The sequence below is a fragment of the Mus pahari genome, chromosome 15, assembly GCF_900095145.1.
Source record: "Mus pahari chromosome 15, PAHARI_EIJ_v1.1, whole genome shotgun sequence".
NCBI lineage: Eukaryota > Metazoa > Chordata > Mammalia > Rodentia > Muridae > Mus > Mus pahari.
The window spans coordinates 39,862,194-39,867,691 of record NC_034604.1 but is presented as its reverse complement, the minus strand read 5'-3'; the positions used below and the strand labels follow the sequence as shown (position 1 = coordinate 39,867,691).

General features: G+C 42.2%; 1 pseudogene; it reads left to right on the top strand.

Moving 5' to 3' along the window:
• Positions 1–2,531: 2,531 nt before the first annotated feature.
• LOC110332940 overlaps positions 2,532–5,498 on the top strand; it is a 46,111-nt pseudogene continuing 43,144 nt past the window's right edge.

Below are 5,498 nucleotides of genomic sequence, written 5' to 3'. Positions count from 1 at the left end.
ATAAAACTGTTTTCATTGCTACTTCATAACTGTAATTTTGCTACCGTTATGATTTGTAATATAAATACTTGTACTTTCTAATTCTCTCAGGCAATCTCTATGAAAGGGTTGTCGACCACCAAAGAAGTGGCAACACACAGGTTGAGAAACACTGGGCTAAAGGCTAAGAAGAGTATAAGGGTGGACGGATCCTGGCTAACGAAAGCAAACCTCAGCTTACATAGAAAGAAGATCTACTAAAACGCAAAGTGATTACGGTTAATAAAGTTACATAGTATTCTTAACATGTTACAATATAAATGAACTTTGAAAACTATGCTAAATGAAATAAAACAGATAGAAAAGAACAAATAGATGCTTCCCTTTATGTGAGTTACTTAGAATGGTAAGACTTATAAAAACCAAGGATAGAATAAAAACCAGGGGTGAATCAGGGAAGTTCAAATCAAGACAACTTTGAGATGCCATCTTATACCTAGAAGAGTGGCTAAGATCAAAAACTCAAGTGATAGCACATGCTGCCGAGGATGTGGATGAAGGGGAACACTCCACCACTGCTGGTGTGAGTACAAACTTACAGCTACTTTGGAATCCGTATGGCAGTTTCTCAAAAAATTCGGAATTAATCAACCTCAAGACCTAGCTATACCACCCCTGGTCATATACCCAAAGGGTGTACTATCCTACCACAAGATCACTTGCTCAACTATGCCCATAGTAACTTCATTCATAATAGCCAGAAACTGTAAACAATCTAGATGTCCCTCAATCAAATAATGAATAAAGAAAATGTGGTACATTTACACAATAGACTATTACTCAGCCGTTAAAAAAATAATGATATCCTGAAATTTGCAAGCAAATGGAAAGTACTACAAAAGAAATCATCCTGAGTGAGGTAACCCAGACTCAGAAAGACAAACATGTATGTACTCATAAGTGGATAGTAACTATAAAGTAAATGATAATCATGCTATAATTCACAAAACCAGAAAGGTTGAGTAACATGGAGGGCTGAAGGGGGACACGAGGATCTCCATGGGAAGGGGAAATAGAAGAGATTTCGATGTTGGACTGTGTGGGGTTGGAAACAGGAGAGATCAGGTGAGGTTGGGGGAGGGAGGAAGAAAATACTGAGATAAGCAATTGGATTGGGGGGGGCATTTTTAAGGGTGAGGTAGAAAACTAGTGCAATGAAAGCTCTATTTCATCTATGATAGTAATCCTAGCAAAAACTCCTAGTGATGGGGGACACAAGAGTATGAACTGGCCATCTTCTGTAACCAAGCAAGACCTCAAGGGGAAGGATGGTGACACCAACCCAGCCACAAGATCTTAGACCCACAGTTTGTCCTACCTGCAAGGAATGCTAGGACAGGAGCCTAGCACAATTGTCATCAGAGAGACTGTTATCCAGCAACTGATGAGAGAAGCTACAGAGTCCCACAGCCAAACACTAGGCACAGCGTGGGGTGTCCTACAGAGGAGTGGGAGGAAGCGTCAGAGGAACCAGGGGCACCACAAGAACACAGCCAACAGCACAGACTGCCTGGCGCTCATGGGGGCACACAGAGATCAGTAAGCCTGTAGGGGTCTGATCTAGGTCCTCTGCATATATGTCACAGCTGAGTAGCTTGGTGTTCTTGTGAAATTCCTACCAGTGGGAGCGGGGCTATCTCTAACTCCTTTGCTTGCTTGTGGGACTCTGATCCTCCTACTGGGTTGTCTTGTCCGGCCTTGATGTGATGATGGTAGGTGTTTGACCTACTTGTAGCTTGTTATGCCCTGTTTGGTTGATGTCCCAGGGAGACCTGCTCTTTCCTGAGGGGAGGTGGATAGGGTAGATCTCAGGGAGAATGGAGGTTGGAGGCAGATACTGGGGCAAGTAGAGGAAGGGAAAACTGCAGTTGGGATATAATATATAACAGGAGAATAAAAATTGTTTAAAATTTTTAAAAGACCAGGGGCGATATGAAGTAGAGAACAGGTCGTTCTTAAATGGGTAGAGTCTCTGTATGGGATGATAAACAGTTCTGGAAGTTGAATGATGATAAGGCGATGTACTAATGTGAATATACTGGATGTGACTGAAGTATACACTTTAAAGTAGTTGGAAAAATAAGTGAATTGTGTATTTATAATTAACGAAAAGTAAAGTCACACACAGACACACAGACACACACATTTCCCCCCATTTCCTCCCCCCCCCCGCTGGAAAAACTGTCAAAGCTTTCTCAGTTACTTCCCCCATCTTGAAGCTTTGGCTATCTACCATAAACAGGACAAAGAAACACCAGAGTATTCAACCTTGATCCTCACCCCTGGAGGATGTAAAACTCCCCACCCACCCCTAACAGTTCCCAGCTGTCGGACACAGTCAGAGTTTTCTCCAGCTGAAGACAGCTCCACATCTAGCATCATTGGACCAGGCAGTGACATGCAAGCATCCCAGTGAGTGAACCAAGCTACAACAGTCCTACCTGGCTGCAATATCTAGGACCCATAACAATGACCCGCCAAACACAATAACCATGAAGCTGCCGTGGTGCATCCAGATCTTGGTGATAACCGTCAGCTCTCTAAGTGGACCTAATACCTCCTTGACAAGAGGAGCCATTGTGTCTGCCACCGGGAACCTAACCAACCCTGGCAAAGTGAGGCTGTGGATCTTTGAGGGGAACCCACTACTCCCATTTCACTAAACCAGCATAATTCGTAACGGGATTCTACACAGTCATACTTTTAACCTCAGATAACTGTAGTCCTAACCTCCCATCAAATAAACTTCTCTTTGTGACAGGAGACCATTAGAGAAAACCACATTTGGTCAAAATACAGAAAACAACTAATCATGGGTTGTTTGGGTCTGTTTGATATGCCTACAACACAACTCTTTTACCTAAGGTACCCGGGTCCACCCCCGGTCAGGGTGTTGAACCTGAGGGAGGATGTGTGGACCAGGAGAAAGAAGAATGACTTGGAGACATGGCTCACACACTCTGCCACTGAGACAACTCAGGCCACTTTTATTTATACATTTGTTTTTTCATAGCTGAAAAGGTTTTACATTCAGTTTTTTTCTCATGTACAATCTCCCTTAAGAACTTCCTAAGCTTAATAATAATGTCTACACTGTACTTTTTCTCCTTCCTTCTCCTCCTCAATTTCCATGACTTCCTGCTAACCCATGAATTGTATCAAGAAAGAGGAAACTTACCTTCAGCAAGTAATAGCTAACCTAGAACATTGGTATGTAACCAAGTGACTGTGGTTGGTGGCTATTGCAGTTACAGTATAGAAAGGTGATAGACTACATAACCAGCAAATTCCAATTTAATTATTGGCGCCTAGCAGGTCCCCACATCTAATTAGGAGATCTAGTTCCTCTAATGTCCAGGGCTCTTAGCAAATTATTAACCCAAGTCAGTTCTTCGTCCTCGCTTGGCTGACCTCTGAAGGTTCCAATTAGGTCTCAGAACCAATGAGCCAGAAATACCTTCCTAACTTTTTGATATCTATCTAACTGTTGTTTGGAACAGGTTGGTGGGCAAACTGTTGTTAGAACTCACTTCCCATCAGAAGTGAACATCTGGACATTAGCTGATGTACCCAGACCAGGGCCTTGTGTTGCCCCAACTACAACACCATTATTAACAAAAAGAGGAGTAGTGATCTGTTCCATTCCCACAATCCTCAGAGACAAACAAGAATGGATTATGGTCTTAGCTTTCTTTTTCTCATTCTGAGGAAACATCTATAGCAGAGAAAGTGAAAATAAAGACTTCCAATAGCAAAGTCAAAAATGCAAATGAAAGGCAAAAGTGAACTGTGAATTCCCGCAGGAAAGGCCAGCAGATTCCTCCTGGTTATCCCCACAGGTCCTTGCCATGTGGGGACCTACCTCCCCAGGCTTTGCCATAAAAAGAGCTGTCTACATTACACTTAAGTATCTCTCCCAGCAGAGGCTTGGTCACCCCCACTAAGGCTTAGGAAACATTGCAGAAGAGGAGGAAGAAAGACTGTAAGAACCAGAGGACCAGGAAAGCTGCCATGAGATTGGGTCTTCTGGAGACAATAGAGAAGCTTCAACCATGAGGCCTTAACAATATAACTGCCTGAGCAAGATGTGACCAAGGATGACATTAATAGACATACTAACATGAAAGGGGAAATTTTATGGGGCTAAACAAAAATCCATAAGCAACTAAAGAATTCTAAGAGCAGGAAAACTAGTCCTCCTCCGGGAGAACCCCTATGTGGTTCTCCAATACCAAGTGGTTAGTTCTCAAATCATATGCGTACAAGTAATATTAAGTGAAACAGTCTATGTTTATATATTTGAGTAGTCTTTTTTTCTCTGTGTCTCTGTCTGTCTCTGTCTCTGTCTCTGTCTCTGTCTCTCTCTCTCTCTCTCTCTGTGTGTGTGTGTGTGTGTGTGTGTGTGTGTGTGTGTGTGTGTATGTGTGTAACAATAATAACCAAAGAAAAAGAGGCCATGACTTACAGGGACCAGAGGTGGGAAAGGCTAGTAGTAGTAAAGGTAAGAGGAAAATGAAATTATATTTTAAGTTAAGTACACTTATAAACTTTTTAAAAATGTAAAAATTAAAATAGCACTTGATCTCATCTTGTGTCACACATGCTTCTCTCCTGAGGAACCCAAATCCAGCCATAAGAGGAAGGGGGAGGGGTGTGTGCTTGTCGCCTTGTGGACTAGCATCTCAGCTTCAAAGCTGAAACCTGAGGATGAGTTTAAGATTTCTCCCTGTAAACCATTCATCCCCTTTCCCTTCTATTGGCATTAATCCCAGGAGCATGCACTTCATAGTAAATCTGCCCTGTGATATTATCCATCCCAGAGCCCATCAGGGTATTCATGGGGAACCCAATCTGTAGGATCAAGGCAAAGCTCTGAGGCTTTGATGCTATTTTCTCAAAGTAGCACTCTTGTCCTATGCCTCCGCAGCTAATGAGCACCTTCCATCTTCCTGTACTGACAAATGAAGTGGACTCCCTAGCAAGTGTATAAGCCATACTGAGAAGAGGCAGAATACCACACAGTCCTTTACATAGCTCTGATTTGCTGTGAGTACAGGAAGCCCCAACCTAAGCAAGGAAGTAATAAGAACCCCTTTATTCCTTCTTGTCACCTTATGCAGCATACTGAGCATGAGTTACCAGTTGCATGTGAGTAAGATCAAGATGGTTGCAAATACAATCTTGCTATAAAGATAAAGATACAAGAAGCCTCATAGGTGAGTGCTCTACTGTAATAACTAAAAGTAAAGCCCTCCCTACCAGCTATTGATATTATCTAACTGATTTGCTTTTATGTAACTTCAGGAAGCAAAGGGGTTTAAGAAACCTGGAGAAATGAAAAGAATCCTATTTTCCTGCCAATGACACCTAAATATCCATTTTTTTTACTAGTTTTTTTTCTTTATTTTCTTTATTTACATTTCAGATGCTATCCCAAAAGTTCCCTATACCCCACCTCC